The sequence below is a fragment of the Hemiscyllium ocellatum genome, chromosome 3 (genome assembly GCF_020745735.1).
Source record: "Hemiscyllium ocellatum isolate sHemOce1 chromosome 3, sHemOce1.pat.X.cur, whole genome shotgun sequence".
NCBI lineage: Eukaryota > Metazoa > Chordata > Chondrichthyes > Orectolobiformes > Hemiscylliidae > Hemiscyllium > Hemiscyllium ocellatum.
Window position 1 is genome coordinate 90,048,667 of NC_083403.1, and position 26,967 is coordinate 90,075,633.

The 26,967-nt window shown below is 44.1% G+C and overlaps 1 protein-coding gene across 2 annotated transcripts in view; it reads left to right on the forward strand.

Moving 5' to 3' along the window:
- Positions 1-26,967, forward strand: part of slc30a2 (solute carrier family 30 member 2) — a 116,263-nt gene that overhangs the window by 31,843 nt on the left and 57,453 nt on the right. The window lies entirely within an intron of this gene.

Here is a 26,967-nt window from a genome sequence, read left to right on the forward strand (position 1 = left end):
TCTATATTTTCAAAGTTTGTGAGACGATTTGTAGCTCGGGTGCTCGTTGTTGTGGTTCTGTTCACCGAGCTGGGAGATTTTGTTGCAAACGTTTTGTCCCCTTTCTAGGTGACATCTTCAGTGCTTGGGAGCCTCCTGTGAAGCGCTTCTGTGCTGATTCCTCCAGCATTTATAGTGGTTTGAATCTGCCGCTTCCGGTTGTCAGTTGCTGTCCGCTGCAGTGGCCGGTATATAGGGTCTAGGTCGATGTGTCTGTTGATAGAATTTGTGGATGAGTGCCATGCCTCTAGGAATTCCCTGGCTGTTCAATGTTTGGCCTGCCCTATAATAGTGGTGTTGTCCCAATCGCATTCATGTTGTTTGTCATCTGAGTGTATGGCTACTAGGGTTAGCTGGTCGTGTCGTTTCGTGGCTAGTTGGTGTTCATGGATGCTGTCTTCCTGTTTGTCCTATGTAGTGTTTTGTGCAGTCCTTGCATGGGATTTTGTACACTACGTTGGTTTTGCTCATGCTGGGTATCGGGTCCTTTGTCCTGTTGAGTTGTTGTTTGAGAGTGGCTGTTGGTTTGTGTGCTGTTATGAGTCCTAGTGGTCGCAGCAGTCTGGCTGTCAGTTCAGAAGTGCTCCTGATGTATGGGAGTGTGGCCAGTCCTTTGGGTTGTGGCATGTCCTCATTTCGTTGTCTTTCCCTTAGGCATCTGTTGATGAAATTGCGCGGATATCCCATTTTGGTGAATACCTTGTATAGGTGTTCTTCTTCCTCTTTTTGCATATCTGGTGTGCTGCAGTGTGTTGTGGCCCTTTTGAATAATGTCCTGATGCAACTTCGTTTGCATGTGTTGGGCTGGTTGCTTTCATAATTCAGGATTTGGTCTGTGTGTGTGGCTTTTCTGTATATCATCGTATATCACCAATAGGATAAACAAAACACTGAGGAATCTACAAAAAAACGGACAGATAACCAGGACTGACCTACAAAGAATGAAACCAGAAAGCAACAACACCCCCCAGATTCTATGGACTACCTAAAGTAAACAAACCAGACATCCCACTCAGACCCATAGTATCACTACCAGGAACACCATCACACAAACTGGCTAAAGAGCTACAACAGAAACTGAAACACCTGATCAGCGAATCCAGACACTCTATACAGTCAACACAAGAATTCTTGGACATCATCAGAAATATACACATAGACAAGGAAGAAACCATGGTCTCATTCGATGTAACGGCACTGTTCACTTCTATTGACAAAACCCTAGCCAGAGAAACAATATCCAACCTGCTGGACATACATAACAGATAACAGGACGCTGAACCTATTAACAAAGACGGCATACTTAAACTACTGGACCTGTGCCTCACAACATACTTCACATTCAACAACCAGTTATGTGAACAAATCAACGGAACACCCATGGGCTCACCGATCTCCGGACTCATAGCAGAAGCAGTAATGGAAAGGTTAGAAAAGGCAGTTTTAACGCAATTACAACGCAAACTCTGGGTCAGATACGTGGATGACACCTTTGTAATCATTAAAAACACAGAAATAGAGAACACACACCGGATCATCAATGCCACACTCACAGGAATCCGATTCACGAGAGAGGAAGAAAAGGACAACCAGCTCCCATTCCTAGACGTGATGGTAAAAAGAACACCGAACGGAGAATTCACCACGAAGATATACAGAAAAGCTACACACACAGACCAAGTCCTGAACTATGAAAGCAACCAGCCCAACACACACAAATGAAGTTGCATCAGGACATTATTCAAAAGGGCCACAACACACTGCAGCACACCAGATATGCAAAAAGAGGAAGAAGAACACCTATACAAGGTCTTCACCAAAATCGGATACCCGCGCAATTTCATCAACAGATGCCTAAGGGACAGACAACGAAATGAGGACATGCCACAACCCAAAGGACTGGCCACACTCCCATACATCAGGAGCACTTCTGAACTGACAGCCAGACTGCTGCGACCACTAGGACTCATAACAGCACACAAACCAACAGCCACTCTCAGACAACAACTCACCAGGACAAAGGACCCGATACCCAGCATGAGCAAAACCAACATAGTTTACAAAATCCCATGCAAGGACTGCACAAAACACTACATAGGACAAACAGGAAGACAGCTAACAACCCACATCCATGAACACCAACTAGCCATGAAACGACACGACCAGCCAACCCTAGTAGCCATACACTCAGATGACAAACAACATAAATGCGATTGGGACAACACCACTATTATAGGGCAGGCCAAACAGAGAACTGCCAGGGAATTCCTAGAGGCATGGCACTCATCCACAAATTCTATCGACAGTCACATCGACCTAGACCCTATATACCAGCCACTGCAGCGGACAGCAACTGACAACCGGAAGTGGCTGATTCAAACCACTATAAATGCCGGAGGAATCAGCACAGAAGCGCTTCACAGGAGGCTCCCAAGCACTGAAGATGTCACCTAGAAAGGGGACGAAACGTTTGCAACAAAAACTCCCAGCTCTCTCTATATTTCCCCGAATTTTCTTTTGTAGATACTTTATGCTGAAAGTCTTTATTGAACATTTTGTCCTATTAAGAAATATTTTCATCTAATATTGATGTCTATATTTTAGCCAAATACCTTATTTCTTTAAAAGAGGTGATCTTGGATTAAAGACTTAAAACTTAACACATCTCTGCTGTTTTCAGAGATGCGCTTTTTGCCATAATGCGATTATATTTTCATTATTGTTATCATATTTGTACTCTGATAGTTATGAGGCCTTTAGATTATGATTAAAAATACTGCACAAATAAAAACACAGATTTTATCAATAGATATTTAAGTCTGAAGAAGCAAAGTGAATTATTGAATACAGAATAATAGTTTTGTATCAGAGTTTTTATAGGTAGGCATATGAATTCTCCTTAAAATTTGTATTGAATAAATTATAGGAGTGAATTTACTGTGTAATGATTGCAAAACTGTCAGCTTTGCCCTCTTTACTCATGAAACTGACAGCAACTTCAAGAGTTTGCACATTTGCAGAATATTACTCAAATCCAGTGAATCTACAAATCTCCGGAGAGTGTCCTGTAGATATGCTCATAGACTGCTGTCCCCTTGGTAATCATGAAATGGTATGAAAGTTTACTCGAACCGTTGCTAGTTTCAGTGGAAAATATTACAACTTGTTGCATAAAGTTTTTAAGAAGGTACGAACTTCATCAATTATTTCACCAATTACTGCTAAATAGCCTGAGTGGACTAAAAGCTGATTTCATATCTGTGAAATACCTATTTCTCTGCAGTGATTAAAAAGTTACATTTTTGAAGTTTATTTATATTTTAACTTCTGCTTTGCTACAGCCACACTTTAATTGCACTCTCTAACACTTCAGATTAGAAATATCTATGTGATTTGACTGGTTTTCTACCTAACATCATGACTGCTGCACACCGAGGCATCCCTTGATTTGGTGCCAGATTTAAACTGGCAGTAGAAAAAGAAAAATTCCCTCCATGAAGCTCACTGGATCTTTGTGGGCAGTTTTCGTCATGGTCAGTGATGAGCATCCTTGCTTTAGCACTAGTCTGAAAATATCAAAATTTGATTGACATCTATGAATGATCTGCAAGGCTCCCAAGGCCCTGGTTTGATGCATGTTTGTCTGCGTAAAAGAAAAGCAAATTGTGGAGACATTAGTGAGTTGTTGCAGGTAATTTTAATCTGAAAAAGCAATGAGTTGGCATTGAATGATGCCTCTTACTTATCCCAGCAGCCTTAGCCTGTTTGAGAGTCTTACCAGAGCTGAAAATGTGTTGCTGGAAAAGCGCAGCAGGTCAAGCAGCATCCAAAGAGCAGGAGAATTGATGTTTCGGGCATAAGCCCTTCTTCAGGACCTGCTGCGCTTTTCCAGCAACACATTTTCTGCTCTGATCTCCAGGATCTGCAGTCCTCACTTTCTCCTGAGAGTCTTACCAGCCTGACTGCAGCCACTGTCAATAAATCAAACTGATATATGGCTGGGGATCTGGTAGAAAATAAAATATACCTAATGTGGGGCTAAAACTCCACTACATGTAGGCAAACTCAGAATGATCAATCTCACCCTGAACACCTGTCTACCCATGTTAATATGAAGGTCTTTGTTTCCATGTGCTGAAGAAGCAAACAGAGATTCCAATAGTAGATTCCGTTCGTAGATCTGAAATTCCAATCAGCTCATTGTTTCTGAATCCATTTCAATTTATTTCATTTCACCCCCAAAATAATCAAAGTGCAAATATAAGTAGAAATGCAACTAGTAGAGTATACGACACCAGGGAATAGACTTTGTATACTGAGACATAGAGCAGAAACTTATAGGGATCTGTGTGACCTAGAGGCTATGTTGCAGAATTAGTTGAGAAATCATAGAGTCATAGAGATGTACAGCATGGAAACAGACCCTTCAGTCCAACCCATCCATGCCGACCAGATATCCCAACCCAATATAGTCCCACCTGCCAGCACCCGGCCCATATCCCTCCCAACACTTCCTATTCATATACCCATCCAAGTATCTCTTAAATGTTGCAATTGTACCAGCCTCCACCACTTCCTCTGGCAGCTCATTCCATACACGTACCACCCTCTGTGTGAAAAAGTTGCACGTTGGCTCTCTTTTATATCTTTCCCCTCTCACCCTAAACCTATGCCGTCTAATTCTGGCCTCCTCGACCCCAGGCAAAAGACTTTGTTTATTTATCTTATCCATGCCCCTCATAATTTTGTAAACCTCTATAAGGTCACCTCTCAGCCTTCAACGCTCCAGGGAAAATAGCCCCAGCCTGTTCAGCCTCCCCTTGTAGCTCAGATCCTCCAATCCTGGCAACATCCTTGTAAATCTTTTCTGAACACGTTCAAGTTTCACAACATCTTTCTGATAGGAAGGAGACCAGAATTGCATGCAATATTCCAACAGTGGCCTAACCAATGTCCTGTACAGCCGCAACATGACCTCCCAACTCCTGTACTCAATACTCTGACCAATAAAGGAAAGCATACCAAATGCCTTCTTCACTATCCTATCTACCCTGTGACTCCACTTTCAAGGAGCTATGAATCTACACTCCAAGGTCTCTTTGTTTAGCAACACTCCCTAGGACCTTACCATTAACTGTGTAAGTCCTGCTAAAATTTACTTTCCCAAAATGCAGCACCTCACATTTATCTGAATTAAACTCCATCTGCCACTTCTCAGCCCATTGGCCCATCTGGTCAAGGTCCTGTTGTAATCTGAGGTATCCCTCTTTGCTGTCCATTACACCTCCAATTTTGGTGCCATCTGCAAACTTACTAACTGTACCTCTTATGCTCGCATCCAAATCATTTACGTAAATAACAATAAGTAGAGGGCCCAACAATAGACAATGGACAATAGGCGCAGGAGTAGGCCATTCTGCCCTTTGAGCCTGCACTGCCATTCAATATGATCATGGCTAATCATCCTTGATCAGTATCCTGTTCCTGCCTTATCTCCATTACCCTTGATTCCACTATCCTTGAGAGCTCTATCCAACTCTTTCTTAAATGAATCCAGAGACTGGGCCTCCACTGCACTCTGAGGCAGAGCATTCCACACAGCCACCACTCTCTGGGTGAAGAAGTTTCTCCTCATCTCTGTCCTAAATGGGTTCTGGATTAGTGGTGCTGGAAGAGCACAGCAGTTCGGGCAGCATCCAAGGAGCAGTGAAATCGACGTTTCGGGCAAACGCCCTTCATCAGGAATAAAGGCAGAGACCCTGAAGCGTGGAGAGATAAGCTAGAGGAGGGTGGGGGTGGGGAGAAAGTAGCATAGAGTACAATAGGTGAGTGGGGGAGGGGATGAAGGTGATAGGTCAGGGAGGAGAGGACGAGTGGATAGGTGGAAAAGGAGATAGGCAGGTAGGACAAGTCCGGACAAGTCATGGGGACAGTGCTGAGCTGGAAGTTTGGAGCTAGGGTGAGGTGGGGGAAGGGGAAATGAGGAAACTGTTGAAGTCCACATTGATGCTCTGGGGTTAAAGTGTTCTGAGGCGGAAGATGAGGCGTTCTTCCTCCAGGCGTCTGGTGGTGAGGGAGCGGCGGTGAAGGAGGCCCAGGACCTCCATGTCCTCGGCAGAGTGGGAGGGGGAGTTGAAATGTTGGGCCACCGGGCGGTGTGATTGATTGGTGGGGGTGTACCTCTGCCTAAATGGTCTACCCCATATTTTTAAGCTGTGTCCTCTGGTTCGGCACTCACCCATCAGTGGAAACATGTTTCCTGCCTCCAGAGTGTCCAGTCCTTTAATAATCTTATATGTCTCAATCAAGATCCCCTCTCAGTCTTCTGAACTCAAGGGTATACAAGCCCAGTCACTCCAGTCTTTCAGTGTAAGGTAGTCCCGCATTCCAGGAATTGACCTTGTGAACCTATGCTGCACTCCCTCAATAGCCAGAATGTTTTTCCTCAAATTTGGAGACCAGAACTGCACACAATACTCCAGGAGTGGCCTTCTCTATATTGGGGAGACAGGCCCCCTACTTGCGGAACGTTTCAGAGAACACCTCTGGGACACCCGGACCAACCAACCCAACCACCCCGTGGCTCAACTCCCCCTCCCACTCCACCAAGGACATGCAGGTCTTTGGACTCCTCCATCGCCAGACCATAGCAACACAACAGCTGGAGGAAGAGCACCTCATCTTCCGCCTAGGAACCCTCCAACCACAAGGGATGAACTCAGACTTCTCCAATTTCCTCATTTCCCCTCTCCCCACCTTGATTCAGTCCCAACCCTCGAACTCAGTACCATCTTCCTAACCTGCAATCTTCTTCCTGACCTCTCTACCCTACCCCCACTCCGGCCCATCACCCTCACCTTATCACCCTCACCTTAACCTTCTTCCACCCATCACATTTCCAACGCCCCTCCCCCAAGTCCCTCCTCCCTACCTTTTATCTTAGCCTGCTTGGCACACTTTCCTCATTCCTGAAGAAGGGCTCATGCCTGAAACATCAATTCTCCTGCTCCTTGGATGCTGCCTGACCTGCTGCGCTTTTCCAGCAACACATTTTCAGCTCTGATCTCCAGCATCTGCAGTCCTCACTTTCTCTTTCCAAGTGTGGTCTCACCAGGGCCCTGTACAGCTGCAGAAGAACATCTTTGCTTCTATACTCAATCCCTCTTGTTATGAAGGCCAGCATGCTATTAGCCTTCTTCACTACCTGCTGTAACTGCATGCTTACCTTCATTGACTGGTGTACAAGAACATCCAGATCTCTTTGTACTGCCCCTTTTCCTAAATTGATTCAATTTAGGTAGTAATCTACCTTCCTGTTCTTGCCACCAAAGTGGATAACCATACATTTATCCACATTAAACTGCAAGTGCCATGCATTTGACCACTCACCTAACCTGTCCAGGTCACCCCGTAATCTCCTAACATCCTCCTCACATTTCACCTTGCCACACAGCTTTGTATCATCAGCAAATTTGCTAATGTTATTACTAATACCATCTTCTATATCATTAATATATATTGTAAAAAGCTGCGGTCCCAGCACTGATCCCTGCGGTACCCCACTGGTCACTGCCTGCCATTCTGAAATGGAGCTGTTTATCACTACTCTTTGTTTCCTGTCAGCCAACAATCCAAATTAGTATTTTGCCCTCAATACCATGCACGAGCCTTGTGGCACACCACTGGTCACCGGTCTCCAGTCTGAAAAACAACCCTCTGTCTTCTACCTCTGAGCCAGTTCTGTATCCAAATGGCTCCCTGTATTCCATGAGATCTAACCTCGATAATCCCATGGGGAACCCAGTCCCATGTTCATAACCATGCCCTGAGTTTATCTGCCTTCCCTGTTAGGCCCCTTCCCTTGAAATTAATGCAGTTTAATTTATTCATCCTACCTTGTCCCTGCCAGTTCTGACTGTTTGACTCACTTCTGTTCTCAACTGTTCCAGTCTCAGATTGATCTTTTTCATCACTATCTCCCTGGGTCCCACCTCACCCCCACCACCACCTTATTAGTTTAAATCCTCCCAAGCAGTTCTAGCAAATTTCCTTGCCGGTATGTTAGTCCTCTTCCAATTTAGGTGCAATCCATCCTTCTTGTACAGGTCACCTCTACCCCAAAAGAGATTCCCGTGATCCAAAAATGTGAATCCTTCTCCCATACACCAGCTCCTCAGCCATGCTCTATTCTCCTATTCCTGCCCTCACTAGCTTGTAGCATTGGGAGTATTCCAGATATTACGATCCTTGAGGATCTCCTTTTTAAATTTTTGCCTAACTCTCTGTAATCTCCCTTCAGAATCTCAACCTTTTCCTGTCCAATGTCATTGGTTCCAATGTGAACAATGACCTTTTGCTGGCCCCTCTCCCCCATAAAAACATTCTGCACCCTTTCTGAGACATCCTTGATCCTGGCACCAGGGAAACAACACACCATTCGGCTTTTTCTCTGCTGTTCTGGAAGATCCATCTCAATGACACAACCACTTATGCCATTTTTTACCGTTTTTGTAAAAGGCTTGATAAGATTCATGTTAGACAGCAGTGAGATGCCAATGGATGATGATTGTTTGTTGTTAAGGGCCTGGCTAATGGCACAACTAACCTAATTAATATTTAGTCTCCCATCTCGCCAAACTTGCCAAACAAGCTCCATATTGGGAAAACTCAACATGAACGTCAGATTGTATATCCAACAAGTTCAAGCTTGCTGCTTGCTCCAAATGACATCTGTTTTCCCAAGACCAAACCACAAACTAGGGCATGATCCATGGACACCAGCCACATACACCCCTCAACCCTAACCATTGGCATCCGGGTGTCTGGAAATTCCTTGCGACCATCCTGACACCTCTTTGATACAGTGACATTGCACTCTTGAAGCACAGGACATATCGGCAACTAGCATTGAGAAGGCTACGGTAATGACACTTGATACACAGGCAAAGGCACCCAGATCACCGACTGGACTCGGCTGCATCTCTGCCAAAGATAATGAAAGGCCTCTCCTCCTACTGCGCACACATTCAAGCTCCCAAAACTGGAATTGAAGCAACATTCCTGGCTCTGAGGCAGCAGTGCAACCACTAAGCCATGGTGCCATCAATTATTCTCTTTTTCAAAGTTCACTCTTCTAATGTTCCCAATGAGGAAGTTTTTTTTATGCACAACGTTCCTTGTGATTATGTGTTTCTTTGAAAGCATTGTGTAGGAGCCCACCATAAATCATCATCCTGTATGTTGTTCCCAAGGTAAGAAACAAGTGGCACTATGGATCTGGAACATCATAGCAGATGGCTTGTCACTTTGATTCTAGCCCAGCACCAGCACTTACGTAGCATACCCAATTATACCAAAGAACTTAGAACATGTTCAAGAATGGTCAGAAATTACTTTCATTTTTACAGTTGTAATGGTGGTAAATGCTGCCAGTTTTTCTGTCAGTACTATGACAAATTCTGAGCTGAAATGCAATTGAGATATATTTTCATTTAGAAAGGAGTAAGTTGATTAGGGAGAGTTAACATAGTTTTGTGAAGGGCAGGTCATGCCTCACAAACCTCATTGAGTTCTTTGAGAAGGTGACCAAACAGGTGGATGAGAGTAAAGCAGTTGATGTGGTGTATATGAATTTCAGAAAGGTGGTTTGATAAGGTTCCCCATGGTAGGCTATTGCACAAAATACGGAGGCATGGGATTGAGGGTGATTTAGCAGCTTAGATCAGAAATGGGATAGCTGAAAGAAGACAGAGGGTGGTGGTTGATGAGAAATGTTCATCTTGGAGTTCATTTACTAGTGGCGTACCGCAAGAATCTGTTTTGGGACGACTTCTGTATGTCATTTTTATAAATGACCTGGAGAAGTGCACAGAAGGATGGGTTAGTAAATTTGCGGATGACACTAAGGTCGGAGAGTTGTGGATAGTGCCGAAGGATGTTACAGGTTATAGAGGGACACAGATAAGCTGCAGAGCAGGGCTGAGAGGCGGCAAATGGAGTTTAATGTGAAAAAGTGTGAAGTGATTCATTTTGGAAGGAGCAACATGAATGAAGTGTAATGGTAAGATCTTGGTAGTGTAGATGAGCAGAGAGACCTCATTGTCCATGTGCACAGATCCTTGAAAGTTGTCACCCAAGTTGACGATTGTTAAGAAGGCATTTGGTGTGTTAGCTTTATTGGCAGAAGGATTGAGTTTCGGAGCCATGAGGTCATGCTACAGCTGTACAAAACTCTGGTGCAGCTGCACATGGAGTATTGCATGTAGTTCTGGTTACTACATTATAGGAAGGAGATTTACTCAGATGTTTCCTGGTATGGAGGGAAGGTCTTTTGAGGCAAGGCTGAGGGACTTGAGGTTGCTTTCGTTAGAGAGAAGAAGGTTGATAGGTGACCTAATTGAGACATATAAGATAATCAGAAGTTTAGATAGAGTGGACAATGAGAGCCTTTTTCCTTGGATGGTGATGGCTGACACGAGGGGGAATAGCTTTAAATTGAGGGGTGATAGTTATAGGACAGATGTCAGACGTAGCTTCTTTGTTCACAGAGTAGTAGGGGAGTAGAATGGCCTCCCTGCAACAGGAGTGGACTCACCAACATTAAGGTCATTTAAATGGTCCTTGGATAGACATATGGATGAAAATGGAATACTGTAGATTAGATGGGCTTCAGATTGGTTTCACAGGTTGGCACAACATCTAGGGCCAAAGGGCCTGTACTGAGCTGTTATGTTCTATGTTGCAGACACTAATGAAACATTTTAAGACTCTTATATAGAAGGTAATGTCGAGTCATAGAATCACATAAAGAGGCCATTTGGCTTGTGTCTGCTCTGGCTCTCTGAATAAGCAATATACCTAAAGTCATTCGCCTGCCTTCTCCCTGCAACAGTGCAATTTATAAAACAATCCAATTCCCTCTTAAATGCCTTGGTTGACTCTGCCTTGACCACACTTCACCGCAAACATTCGATGTGTGGAAAAGTTTCACCTCAAATCATTGTTGCTCTGTTGCCCTTTAATTCTCTATCCTTGCACCAGTGGCAACAGTTTTTTCCATATCTATTCTGTCTAAATTCCTTATAATTTTAAATGCCTCCATCAAATCTCCTCTTAATCTTCTCTTCTCTTCAAGAAAATTATTCTAACTTCTTTAATTTGTTTTCAAACCTGAAGTTCATCATCCCTTAAACTATTCTCATTAAGCTTTAGGGTGGCACAGTGGCACAGTGGTAAGCACTGCTGTCTCACAGCGCCAGGGACCTGGGTTCAATTCCCACCTCAGGCGACTGACTGTGAGGAGTTTGCACATTCTCCCCATGTCTGCATGGGTTTCCTCTGGGTGCTCCGGTTTCCTCCCACAGTCACAAAGATGTGCGGGTCAGGTGAATTGGCCATGCTAAATTGCCTGTAGTGTTAGGTAAGGGTCGGTGTGGACTTGTTGGGCCGAAGGGCCTGTTTCCACACTGTAAGTAATCTAATTTACTGCACTCTGTTGAATGCCTTCACATCTCATGCAATAATCCAGATGACACTGAACGTCTGTTTTGTATAAGACTGCAAATTTTTCACGAGTTTACCTTATACTCAGACAGACAAACCAAAATCCGCTGAACAAATTTTTAGGTAACGTGAAGCTAATAGCTTGCTGTGGTATGTTTGGTAGCACACCTACCTCTGTATCAGAAAGTTCTGGTTTCAAATGACAGTTGAGTATTAGAAAAATTATCTGTGGTGCCCTGTTTAACATTATCTCTCAATAAACATCATATGAAACAGAAGGGAGAGAAGGAAGGGGAGAACCTCATTTGGGGATTGCCCTGTGTCAAACAAGGGCACCCTTTCAAAAGTTGTCACCTTCCATACTGTTTGCCCCTTCAAACTCTTGGATCCTACTCCCTTTTAAAACCCCAGGACTTACTTTTTTAGGGCTGCTGTGATGTTCTTAGTGCTCCTTTCTGCAGTAATAATGGTATCCATTTCCAGGTATGCTGGATCTAATAGTCTTATAGCCAATATTAGTGGCCAGCAACTCCCAATAGTTGGACTTAATCCCACTAAGGGGCTAAAGCTCCACTCTCAACTAATGTAGCTCAGCCATTTTCATGTTTGGCTATGGGGACTACTAGTTAGGAAAACTGTGTTTATATTTATATTGCATTTTAGATCATGTAAACAGATTACTTCATATTTCTGATTTAGATACTCTTCTGATTTGGTAAATAAAAACCAAAAGAAGTGTGAATGCTAGAAATCAGAAACAAAAACAGAAATTGCTGGAAAGCTCAGCAGGTCTGGCAGCATCTGTGGAGAGAAATCAGAGTTAATGTTTTGGGTCCAGTGACCCTTCCTTAGAACTCATGACAGCAAGGAAAATATTTAGTTTTTGTGTAGAAGATAGAGTAGAGTGATGGGATAAGGAATAAACAATAAGTGGAGATGGACAGTTGGACCAACAAAGATCATGCTAGGAGGGTGAATGGCTATTAATGGGAACTGTTATTGGTGAATAATGTATTAGCAGACTGCGATAACAAGGCCTGGAGTCTGTGGGTTGGTGTAAGGACATGGCAGATGCTCAAGCCCTAAAGTTGTTGACCTCAGTATTGAACCCAGAAGGCTATAGAGTTCCTAAATGGAAAATGAGATGCTGTTTTTCCAGCTTGTGCAGAGCTTTACTGGATGGTGACCAGGGAACAAAATGGTGTGTTAAAGTGGCAGGCAACTAGAATCTCAGGTTCTTTTTCTGCGGACAGAACATAAGTGTTCTGTGAAGTGGTCACCCAGCCTATGTTCGTTTCCCCAATGTACAGGAAACCACATTGTGAGCAGTGAATGCAGTAGACTAGATTGAGTGAAGCATTGCTTCACCTGGGAGGTGTGTTTGGGCCCTTGGATACTGAGCAGGAAGGATGCAAATGGACAATTGTTACACCTGTGGTTGCAGGGGAAGGTGCCAAGGGGTATGGGAGGTTTGTTGTAAGTGAAAGAAGGATGTCCCGGCTGATGAGGGAGGGGAAATGAAGAAGTGTCTGGTAGTGGCATCCCGCTGGAGGTGGCAGAATTAGCACTAATGATGGAGGCTTCTGAAATGTCACATACTTTTTAACCAAGAACCCCCAGCACCGTAGTTGACAGGTCCCAATGCCAAGTCTGATTCATCTCCCACACATCAGTTGGCATTCCTTCTTCTCTTTCTCCCACAACTAACATTCCATAGTCGTGGATACTGGTGGATGGTAGGTGAAGGCAAGGAGAACTCTATTGCAGCTGTGGGAGGCCCCATTAATAGCTGTTAACCCTCCTAACCCGACCATTATGCATTCCTTTGTCTGTCCAACTGTCCTCTTTCTGTTTGAGCTAAAAAAGAATAATACAGCATAGGAACAGACCCTTCGGTGCTCCATGCCTGTGCTGACACATTTGCCCTTCCATACTAAAACTGTCTTCACTTACAAGATCCATATCCTAGTATTCCCTTCCTATTCATGTATTCATCCAGGTACTTCAATGCTGCCATTATGTCTGCACCTGCCACCTCTGGCAGCGTGTTCCTGGCATTCACCAAACTTAGGCGAGGCAAGTTTTTCACACTATCTTCACCCCCCCCCCCCACCCCACCACCACCACCACCACCACACTTTTAACTTGTGTCCTCTAGTATGGGAACCCCTCCACCTGGGAAAAAGCCTCTTGTTTCCACGCCATTCAAACCTTATAAACTTCCAACAAATTGCCCTTCAACCACTCGTATTCCAATGAAAACAAACCCAATCTATTCAACCTTTCTTCATAGCTAAAAGCTCCTATACCAAGAAACATCCGGGTAACCTATTTCTGTACCCTCTCCAAAGCATCCACACACTTCTGGTCGTATGATGATCAGAACTGTATGCAATTTTCCAAATGCCTAACTAAAGTTCTATAAAGCTGTAGCATGATTTTCTATCCTTATCACCTAGTCAGCGGATCCAAACACTCCATACAATCAACACAGGAATTCTTGGACGTCATCAGGAAGACACACATAGACAAAGAGGAAACCATGGTATCATTCGACGTGACGGCACTGTTCACTTCAATTGACAAAACCCTAGCCAGAGAAACAATAGCCAACCTACTGGACATACATAACAGAACACAGGAGGCCGAACCTATCAACAAAGACGGCATACTTAAACTACTGGACCTGTGCCTCACCACACACTTTACATTCAACAATCAGATATACGAACAAATCAACGGAACACCCATGGGATCACCAATCTCGGGACTCATAGCAGAGGCAGTTATGCAAAGATTAGAACATACAGCCATACCACAAATCCAACCCAAACTCTGGATCAGATATGTTGATGACACCTTTGTAATCATCAAAAACACAGATATAGAAAAAACACACCGAATCATCAATGCCACACTCACAGGAATCCGATTTACACGAGAAGAAGAAAAGGATAGCCAACTCCCATTCCTAGACGTGTTAGTAGAGAGAACACCCAACGGAGAATTCACCACAAGGATACACAGGAAACCAACACACACAGACCAAGTCTTAAACTATGAAAGTAACCACCCCAACACACACAAACGAAGCTGCATCAGGACACTATTCAAAAGGGCCACAACACACTGCAGTACACCAGAACTACGAAAAGAGGAAGAGGAACATCTATACAAGGTATTCGCCAAAAACGGATACCCACGCAACTTTATCACCAGATGCCTAAGAGATAGACCACGGAACGAGGACATGCCACAACCAAAAGGACTAGCCACTCTACCATACGTCAGGAGTGTCTCAGAACTGACAGCCAGACTACTGCGACCCTTAGGACTCATAACAGCACACAAGCCAACATCCACGCTCAGACAACAACTCACTAGAACAAAGGACCCAATACCCAGCATGAGCCAAACTAACGTAGTTTACAAAATACCATGCAAGGACTGCACAAAACACTATATAGGACAAACAGGAAGACAGCTAACAATCCGCATCCACGAACATCAGCTAGCCACAAAACGACACGACCAGCTATCTCTAGTAGCCATACACTCAGACAACCAGCAACATGAATTTGACTGGGAAAACACCACTATCATAGGACAAGCCAGACAGAGAACAGCCAGAGAATTCCTAGAAGCATGGCATTCATCCCCAAACTCCATCAATAGACACATTGACCTGGACACCATATACAAACCACTACAGCTGAGACTGACACCCGGAAACGGCAAGAACATCCATCAACAGACACATCGACCTGGACCCCAGATACAAATCACTGCAGCTGAAACTGACACCCGGAAGCGGCAAGAACAAACCAATATAAATACCGGAAGAAACATCAAAGCAGCGCTTCACACGAGGCTCCCACCGCACTGATGATGTTCCCTAGCCAGGGAACGAAACGTTTGCAGCAAAAACTTCCAGCTCGGCGAGCAGAACCACAACAACGGATACCCGAGCTACAAATCTTCAATCAGATTTCTATCTTTATACTCAATGCCTCTTCCAATGAAGGCAGGCAGGTTTTTTTCTACCTTATTTACCTGTGTTGCTGCCTTCAGTAACCTGTAGACATGCACACCTGCGTATCAATATTCCTAAGGGTTATGCCATTGACTGGATAATTTCTACCTGTACTTGACCTTCCAAAATCCATCATCTCACACATGTCCAGACTGAACTCCATCTGTTAGTTTTCTGCCCATGCCTCCAACTGATCTATATCCTGCTGTATTCTCCTTATTATCCGCAACTCCATCAATCTTTGTATCATCACAAACTTACTAATTAGACAAGTCATATTTTCCTCCAAATCATTCATCTCCAGCTATTATTTACTCCTTACCCCATCACCCTACTTGCATCTTCTGCATTAAAAACTAATACTTTCCTAGTTACCTTGAGTTCTGAGGAAGGGTCACTGGACTCAAAACATTAACTCTGATTTTTCTCCACAGATACTGCCAGACCTACTGAGCTTTTCCAGCAATTTATGTTTTTGTTTCTGATTTAGTATCTGTTTTATTGCACTGTGATAGTAGTTGATATTGGTTTTGAACATATGCCTACAATTTGTGCTAGATTCCAAGTGCCACAAGATGGGAATTTTACTCAACTGTTTTGTCTGATGCTCAGTTTGGTTAATTTGTTACCCAAATGCCTGATCAAAAATCTGCCTTAGTTTTTTTATAATTACTGTGTCGTGTTCTTTGGGATTATATATTCACTAATGACTGGGGAGGGTTGTCTATAGCACATTCCTTCTGCAGTACAATGATGCTTTTAAGTTTGGAATGGCGATACATCTTCTCTTAAAACTGTTGTGTAGCCCTCTGGTTGATGATCAACATTATAGAGTTAGGTTTTCTTTCCCTTGTCTAAGCATAAGATTTCCAACTGTGCTACTAAGGTCCCCATCATTGCCTTGATGGTACTGTGATTGTCATCAAAGCCAGGACCCTGTGTACAAAATGTTTATGATGACTGCACCTGTGGTGTTCACAATGTAAAATATCTTTTGTAACCAGAGATAGAACCCCAAGCCAAGGAATTTGACAGCGGTTAGTCATTATCACTATCTGTAGGAATATCCCATTTCAGTGTGAAAGGATGTTTGCATGTGTACTGGGATCCAGTTTTACGTATAGGTTATGCTGATCCTGCATTTGTGGACACATAATCTGGATTATGGCAAAGGCTGCTGTTAGTATCACTATGCAAATACATACTTTGGTCATTGTGTTTGATGTCTCCTCATTTTATATTATCCTCCTCATCTGATCACTTGGCTGGACATTTCCTGTATTTTAATTGGATGATATCAGTCTTGTGCTTTGGCTAATTAGAACGCTGTGTCTAATTAGAATGCTATTTTAGGTAGAGTAAGGAAGTCTAAGGATGACTAAGGAAGTTTAAATTATGGCAAACGAGGGCAGCTGACTGGAATGTGTGCCCTGTGACACATGGGGAACAATGGATCAAAACAGTGTGCTAGATGACCACTTGTGCAGGAAGTCCTCTCCACTGCTCAAATGTGAGTTCCAGATAGGTGGCATGTTGGTCAGTACTTTTGCCTCACAACCCCAGGGATCTGAGTTTGATTCCAGCCTTGCGCAACTGACTGTGGGTGTTTACACATTTTCCCCGTGTCTGCTTGGGTTTCCTCCCACAGTCCAATAATGTGCAGGTTAGGTGAATTGGCCATGCTAAATTGCCAATAGCGTTAAGGGATATTTAGATTAGGTCCATTAGTCAGGGGAAATGTAGTGTATTAGGGTAGGGGAATGGGTTTGCACGCGATACTCTTGAGAGATCGGTGTGGATTTGTTGGGCCAAATGGCCTGTTTTCACACTAGGGATTCTATAAATATTTTGAAACTTGAGAGGTGACTATAGACACTGGCATAAATGTGAGGTTGAGAGGTTTGAGGATAGTAATGTTGAGAGAGGTGGTCACTAATGAAGGTACTGAATAAAAGAAGGGAATGGATGACCACCAGGCAGTCAAAGAGAAATAGATGGGTAGTGCAGGAGTCCCGTGAGGTCTGGCTGACATCAGTTTTCCATTCTAAAAGCCAAGGATGGTGCTGGTACCTTCAGGAAATACAGTCAGAGCCAGACATCTGATATAACAAGTAGCCTGACTTTACAGAAGGGGAGGGAGAAGAAATCGGGAGCAAGAGTTTTAGGGGATTCATTAGGGTAACAGACAGGTGGTTCTGTGTCTGCAGATGTGACTCCAAAATGGTGTATTGCCTCTCTGGCGCCAAGGTCAGGGTTGTCACTGAGCAGCTGCAGGGCATCCTGAAGGGGGGCAGTGATAGAGTCACATGTTCAGCATGGAAACACACCCTTTGGTCCAACTCATCCATGTGACCAGATGTCCCAACCCAATCTAGTCCCACCTGCCAGCACCTGGCCCATATCCCTCCAAACCCTTCCTATTCATATACCATCCAAATGCCTCTTAAATGCTGCAATCGTGCCAGCCTCCACCACTTCCTCTGTCAGCTCATTTCATACCCATACCACCCTCTGTGTGAAAAAGTTCCACCTTGGCTCTCTTTTATTTCTTTCCCCTTTCACCCTAAACCTATGCCCTCTAGTTCTGGACTCCCTGACCCCAGGGAGAAGACTTTGTCGATTTATCTTATCCATGCCCCTCATAATTTTGTAAATCTCTATAAGGTCACCCCTCAGCCTCCGATGCTCTAGGGAAAACAGCCCCAGCCTGTTCAGCCTCTCCTTGAAGGTCAGATCCTCCAACCCTGGCAATATCCTTGTAAATCTTTTCTGAACACATTCAAGTTTCACAACATCTTTCTGATAGGAAGGAGACCAGAATTGCATGCAATATTCCAACAGTGGCCTAAACAATGTCCTGTACAGCTGCAACATGACCACCCAACTCCTGTACTCAATATTCTGACCAATAAAGGAAAGCATACCAAACGCCTACTTCACTGTCCTATCTACCTGCAACCCAACTTTCAAGGAGCTATGAACCTGCACTTCAAGGTCTCTTTGTTTAGCAACACTCCCTAGGATCTTACCATTAAGTGTATAAGTCCTGCTAAGATTTGCTTTCCCAAAATGCAGCACATCACATTTATCTGAATTAAACTCCATCTGCCACTTCTCAGCCCATTGGCCCATCTGGTCAAGATCCTGTTGTAATCTGAGGTAATCCTCTTCGCTGTCCACTACGCCTCCAATTTTGGTGTCAACTGCAAACTTACTAACTGTACCTCTTATGCATGCATCCAAATCATTTATGTAAATAACAAAAAGTACAGGACCCAGTACCAATCCTTCTGGCACTCCACTGGTCACAGTCCTCCAGTCTGAAAAGCAACTCTTCACCACCACCACCACCCTCTGTCTTCTACCTTTGAGCCAGTTCTGTATCCAAATGGCTAGTTTTCCGTGTATTCCATGAGATCTAACCTTGCTAATCAGTCTTCCGTGGGGAACCTTGTCGAATGCCTTATTGAAGTCCATATAGATCACATCTACTGCTTTGCCCTCATCAATCCTATTTGCTCCTTCTTCAAAAAACTCAACTAAGTTTCTGAGACGCGATTTCCCACGCACAAAGCCATGTTGACTATCCCTAATCAGTCCTTACCTTTCCAAATACATGTATACTCTGTCCCTCAGGATTCCTCCAACAACTTGCTCACCACCAAGGTCATGCTCACTGGTCTATAGTTCCCTGGCTTGTCCTTACCACCCTTCTTAAACAGTGGCACTACGTTTGCCAACCTCCAGTCTTCTGGCACCTCACCTGTGACTATTGATGATAAAATATCTCAGCAAGAAGCCCAGCTTCCCACAGAGTTCTCAGGTACACCTGATCAGGTCCTGGCGATTTATCTACGTTTACCCATTTCAATACATCCACAACTTCCTCCTCTGTAATCTGGACATTTTGCAAGAATTCACCATCTATTTCCTTACAGTCTATATCTTCCATATCCTTTTCCACAATAAATACAGATGCAAAATACTCATTTAGTATCTCCTCCATTTTCTGGGGCTCCACGCAAAGGCTGCCTGGCTGATCTTTGAGGGGCCCTCTTCTCTCCCTAGTTACCCTTTTGTCCTTAATGTATTTGTAGAAACCCTTTGGATTCTCCTTAATTCTCTTTGCCAAAGTTATCTCATGTCCCCTTTTTGCCCTCCTGATTTCCCTCTTAAGTATACTCCTACTGCCTTTATACTCTTCTAAGGATTCACTCGATCTATCCTGTCTATACCTTACACTTGCTTCCTTCTTTTTCTTAACCAACCCTCAATTTCTTTAGTCATCCAGCATTCCCTGTGCCTACCAGGCTTTCCTTTCATTCCGACAGGAATATACTTTCTCTGGATTCTCATTATCTCATTTCTGAAGGCTTCCCATTTTCCAGCCATACCTTTACCTGTGAACATCTGCCCCAATCAGCTTTTGAAAGTTCTTGCTTAATACCATTAAAATTGGCCTTTCTCCAAGATAAGGTAGAGATTGTGATACACTTATGTCTTTGGTATCAATGACATAAGTGGAATGAAGGATGAGATGTTGCATCTGGAGTCCAGTGAACTAGGCAGTCGATTAAGAAGCAGGACCTTGAAGGTTGTAATCTCAGGATTACTTCCTGTGCTACATGCTAATGAGCAGAGAAAAAGAGCAGAGCAGGGAAGGTTTTAGTTTCCTGGATCATTCAGATTGTTTCTAGGGAAACTCGGCAAGTATGAAAATCTGCACCTGAACCAGAATGGAACTAATTTCCCTGTGGAAGAGTTTGGAGGTGCAGTTGGGATGAGTTTAAATTAGTTGAGCAAAGATAAGGGTCACAGTGTGTTAGTTTAACAGTAGCACAGAATTAATTGGAAAAGTAGTCAAGCAAGAATGAATTCATCTACATGGTCTTTCAAGGGAGTCAGGCCTGGCTAAATGGCCTCTACTTTAAGGCCAGGAGTTTTAGAGAAAAGGTAGATGAGTTAAGCTTGTAGATTGACACATGAGAGTGATGTCCCATCACAGAGATGTGGTTGAAGCAGGTCAACACTGGCACTTTAACATTTGGGTTATAGGATTTTCAGATAGGGTAGGGGAGGGAGTCTCAGTAGAAATTATATACTGCATTATTAGATAGGGAGTCAGTTACTGCAGTAAGGAGGGATGATATCTTAGAAGGACTATGAAATTTGATTTGATATACTGTTGTCACATGTACCTACGGGCAGTGCAAGCAGTACAGGCAGATCATAGCATAAACAGCGTTAGGGTGTTTGGACAGAGCAAGGCATACAAAGTTACGGTTGCACAGGAGGCCCACAAAATCAAGATCAGCCAAACTAAAATTAGACAGGTCCATAAGCAGTCTAATAACAGCAGGGAAGAAGCTGCTTTTGAACCTGTTGGTATGTGTGTTTAAGCTTTTATATCTTTTGCTAGACAGAAAAGGTTGGAATAGAGTATTACCGGGCTGGGAGGGATCTTTGATGTTTGCAGCCTTTCTGTGGCAATGAGAAGTGTAGATTGAGTCCATGGATAGCAGGTTGGCTTTTATGATGGTCTGGGCTGTGTACAAAACTCTATCATCTCCTACAGTCTGTGCAGAGCAGTTGCCATACCAAGCTGCCATGCACCCAGATAAAATGCTTTCTGTGGTGCATCTATAAAGGCTAGTGAGGGTCCTTATCAACGTGCTGAATTTTCTAAGCATCCTGAGGAAGAAGAGACTTTATTGTGCCTCTTTGACCATCGCATCTATGTGGTTAAAAACAATGACTGCAGATGCTGGAAACCAGATTCTAGATTAGTGGTGCTGGAAGAGCACAGCAGTTCAGCCAGCATCCGAGGAGCAGTAAAATCGACGTTTCGGGCAAAAGCCCTTCATCAGGAATACAGGCAGAGAGCCTGAAGGGTGGAGAGATAAGTGAGAGGAGGGTGGGGATGGGGAGAAAGTGGCATATAGTACAATAGGTGAGTGGGGAAGGTGATAGGTCGGGGGGAAGGGTGGAGTGGATAGGTGGAAAAGAAGATAGGCAGATAGGACAAGTCATGGGGACAGTGCTGGGCTGGAAGTTGGGAACTGCAGTGAGGTGGGGGAAGAGGAAATGAGGAAACTGTTGAAGTCCACATTGATGCCCTAGGGTTGAAGTGTTCCGAGGCGGAAGATGAGGCGTTCTTCCTATGGGCGTCTGGTGGTAAGGGAGCGGCGTTGAAAGAGGCCCAGGACCTCCACATCCTCGGCAGAGTGGGAGGGAGAGTTGAAATGTTGAGCCACAGGGTGGTGTGGTTGATTGGTGCGGGTTTCCCGGAGATGTTCCCTAGCGCTCTGCTAGGAGGCGTCCAGTCCCCCCAACATAGAGGAGACCGCATCGGGCACCGTATCTGCTCCCAGGAGGACCAGTTCCACCACAGAACACACCAGATGGTCTCCTTCTTCAGAGACTGCAATTTCCCCTCCCACATGGTTAAAGATGCCCTCCAATGCATCTCGTCCACATCCCGCACCTTCGCCCTCAGACCCCACCCCTCCAACCGTAACAAGGACAGAACGTCCCTGGTACTCCCCTTCCACCCTACCAACCTTCGCATAAACCAAATCATCTGCCGACATTTCCACCACCTCCAAACAGACCCCACCACCAGGGATATATTTCCTTCCCCACCCCTTTCCGCCTTCCGCAAAGATTGTTCCCTCCGTGACTACCTGGTCAGGTCCACGCCCCCCTTCAACCCACCCTCCCATCTTGGCACCTTCCCCTGCCACCGCAGGAATTGCAAAACCTGCGCCCACACCTCCTCCCTCACCTCCATCCAAGGCCCTAAAGGAGCCTTCCACATACATCAAAGTTTTATCTGCACATCCACCAATATCATTTATTGTATCCGTTGCTCCCGATGCGGTCTCTACATTGGGGAGACTGGATGCCTCCTAGCAGAGCACTTTAGGGGACATCTCTGGGACACCAGCACCAATCAACCACACCGTCCTGTGGCCCAACATTTCAACTCCCCCTCCCACTCTGCCAAGGACATGAAGGTCTGGGCCTCCTTCACCGCTGCTCTCTCACCACCAGACGCCTGGAGGAAGAACGCCTTATCTTCCGCCTCGGAACACTTCAACCCTAGGGCATCAATGTGGACTTCAACAGTTTCCTCATTTTCCCTTCACCCACCTCACCGCAGTTCCCAACTTCCAGCTCAGCACTGTCCCCATGACTTGTCTTACCTGCCTATCTTCTTTTCCACCTATCCACTCCACCCTCCCCCTCCGACCTATCACCTTCATCCCCTCCCCCACTCACCTATTGTACTCTATGCTACTTTTTCCCCGACCCCACCCTCCTCTCACTTATCTCCCCACCCTTCAGGCTCTCTGCCTGTATTCCTGATGAAGGACTTTTGCCCGAAACATCGATTTTACTGCCCATCACATCTATGTGGCAGGTCCAGGACTGGTTGTTGGTGGGTAGAACTTAGGCTTTGGGGGTAGAATGTAGGGTTAAAAAAGATGCAGCTATACTGTTACGAATGTATTATAGGCTCCAAACATTCAGCGGGCATTTGAGGAGTAGATATATATAGTCAATGGGGTGGTACGGTGGTTCAGTGGTTAGCATTGCTGCCTCATAGAGCCAGGGATTAGGTGAGATTCCAGCCTCAGGTGACTGTCTGTTTGGGGTTTGCATGTTCTCCTCCAAGTGCTCTGGTTTCCTCCCATAATCCAAAGATGTGCAGGTTAGGTGAAATGGCCATACTAAATTGCCCATGGTGTTCAGGAATGTGTAGGTTAGGTGCATTAGTCAGGGTAAATGTCAAGTAATAGTGGAATGGGTACCTGGTGCAATAGTCTTTCAGAGGGTCAGTGTGGACTTGTTGGGCTGAAGGACCTGTTTCCACACTGTAGGGACTCTGTGATTCTATTAATTCACTATGGCATGTAAAACGAATAATAGGGCAACTATATAAGGCGATTTCAACTACCAAATATTAATTGGGTAATCACAATATAAACGGTTTGGAGGGGCAGATTTCTTAAAATGTATATTGGAAAAATTTTCATGTCAACATGTAGATGTCCCACAAGGGATTGTGTGGTAAGATTTAATCCGATTTAAATGTCGACCAATCCCCAGGTCTGGATGAATTATGTCTGAGGCTGTTGAGGGAAATGTGGAAGGAAATTATAGGAACTCTGACCCAAATCTTTGAATTGTCCGTTATGTAGGAGAGGTGTGTGTGTGTCCTGGAGGACAGCTAATGTGATTCCATTTTACAAGAAGGGTGGTGGAGATAGACCAGGGGACTATAGTCTAACATTAGTGATAGGGAAACAATTGGGGAAAATAGTGAAGGAAAGAATTAATCTCCATTTAGAGAGATAAAATTTGATCGGGATAATCAGCATTGGTTTGTCAGAGGGAGGCCATGCGTAACATAACTGGTGAAATTTTATGAGGAGGTGACTGAATGTTTGGATGAGGGTAGGACTATTGGTGTAGATTTTTTAGATTTCAGTAAAAGCTTAGACATGGTCTCATACGGGAAAGTGATAAAGAAAGTAAGAGATCTAGGACAACTTGGCAAGATGCATCCAAAATTGGCTTTGTCATAGGATTATATAGCGTTGTGCCAGAAGGCTGTTTGTATGACTGGAGCCTGGTTTGCTGTGGTGTACTATAGGGATCAGTCCTGGATCCTTTATTGTTTATGGCATTCATAAATTATATAGATGAGAATATGGGAGGAATGATAAGTAAGTTTGTGGATGACAAAGGTTGGCTGGGTGGTTGATGGTGAGAAGGAAGGTGGTTACTGGAAGATGGGATTTAGCCCTAATAAATGTGAGGCGATTCCCTTTGGAAGAGGAACAAGACACAGTAGTACTCAATGAATGGCAGGACGCTAGGAAGCTCAAAGGAACAGATGGATCTTGGGGTGCTTGTCCACAGATCTGTGAGGGTGTCAGGACAGGTCAGTAGGGTAGTTATGAAGACATTTGCCTTTATCAGTAAGGCATCACTTATAAGAGCAGAGGGGTCTTTTCGGAACTTTGGTTTTGTTAGGCCACAGCTGCAGAACTGTGTGCAGTTCTGGTCATCACACAACAGAAAGGATATGATTGCACTGGAGAGGGTATAAAGGAGAATCACCAAGATGTTGCCTGAAATGGAGTATTTCACCAAGAAGAGAGAATATGAGCTGGGCTAGTTTTCTTTGGATCAGAGAACATTGAGGGGGACCTGATAGAGATATACAAGTTGATGAGGGGCGTGGAAAGGGTGAATAGAAAGCAGCTGTTCCCTTGAGTTGAAAGGTCAATAACAAGGGGACATAATTTTAAAAGTGAAAGGCAGAAGGTTTGTAGGGAATTAAATTAGATTGGATTAGATTCCCTACAGTGTGGAAACAGGCCCTTCGGCCCAATAAGTCCATACTGACCCTCCGAAGAGTAACCCACCCAGACCCATTTCCCTCTGACTAATGCACCAATTGGCAATTTAGCATGGCCAATTCACCTAATCTGCACATCTTTGGACTGTGGGAGGAAACCGGAGCACCCAGAGGAAACCCTCGCAGACATGGGAGAACATGCAAACTCCACACAGACAGTCACCCAATGCTGGAATTGAACCCAGGTCCCTGGCACTGTGAGGCTGCAGTGCTAATCACTGAGCCACCGTGAGGAAAACCTTTATCGCCCAGAGGGTGGTGGAGGTCTGGGAATGCACTACCTAGGTGGGAGGGGGGGGGAAGGTGGAGGGGTGTAGTTGAGACAAGAAATCTCAGAATCTTAAAAAAAGTGCTTAGATGAGCACTATGGGCCTAGTGTGGGAAAATGGGACAAGTGTAGGTAGTTATTGGTGGTACAGACTTAATGGGCCAAATGGCCTCTTCTGTACTATATGATTCTTTCATATTCTATCATTTTGGCCTCTATTTGTGATTTCTTTTGATGTCAAAATGTTTGTAAAAACCTTTGTTTTCTGTATTATCGCTTCCAGTGTCCTCAGTTGCCAAATGCCTTGCATGCATTGCTAAAAATTGGGCTATGTCTGAATGCACAAGTGAGGCTGCATTATTCACATTACTTACTAGGCTTTTCCACATTGGCTATCACATCAGTAGTGAATAAGTCATGGATAGCCCCTCGATTCTTTGTACCCAGTAATATGCCTTCATATTTGCACCCAACTGTCGGTAATTCTTCCACAGTGTAACCTTTGGGTTAGTTCATGAGGGCTTTGGAATGCTTCCATAGGGGCCGATGCTATCATGAGCTTGATTATTCTTTCAACTAGCTTTGCTGCTATGAAGTCACAACCACATCATTTGTCTCCATGGCTACTTATGACGAGATCAGTGGTTTCAGTTAGTTATTGGTTAAAATACATAAAATTACAATATATTTGGAAGTTTAGCTTCATAATTAATATTTGCATATGACCATATTTTTATCTGGATTTTGAAAGTCATCATCTAATATACCTGAAGTGTTCAGTCTGTACAGACCTGCATTGCCTCAAGCAATTTTAATCTTAATGCTTATTGTTTTAGAAATATTGAGGTTCAAAAAAACAAGCTCTATGTGTTGAGAGAACAAGGTAAGCTCAGGTGTTCCAATTAGTTATTGGAAATTTTGAGTTCATCCTGTAGCTTTTTGTAAGCTCTTCAGAATTTCGTTTGACTCCCTAAATTGCAGTACTTAAGTGGTCACTGCCTTAGATTGGATTAGATTAGATCCCCTATAGCTTGGGATCAAGCTCTTCAGCCTAACAAGTCCACACTGACCCTCTGAAAGGTAACCCACCCAGACTCATTTCCCTACATTTACCTATGACAAATGCACCTAACACTATTGGCAACTTAGCATGGCCAATTCACCTGACATGCACATATTTTGGATGTGGGACAAACTGGAGCATCGGGTAGAAACCCACGCAGATGTGGGGAGAATGTGCAAACTCCACATGGACAGTCATCCAAGGCTAGAATCAAACAGTGCTAACCACTGAGCCACATTGCTGCCTTAGTTGATCCTAAGTTGTTGCTTGATGACAGAAACAAGTTGAAAAAAATTTAGACGAGACCACCAAAACTGGAAACAAGGCAATTGTTCTACGATCTTGCAAGAAAGGGCATCAAATGCAGAAGCAATTGAGCAATGAACATTCAAACTAGTACACAGTTATACTTTTGAGCTGTGTGAGGTCACCTCTCCCAACTCTTACATTACCCAATCTTTCTTAGTATTCTGCCACTGCCCATCTGTGCTCCATCCTTATTGCCCCCTTCTCTCCAAGTTGGCAATCTTTCCCTCTGTAAGTGCTGACGTAAGGCTAAACTTGTATCTTGATGTTCTTTTACTTTGCTTGTAACATCTTCCATTGTTCATAAGTATATTCCATTCTTGAAC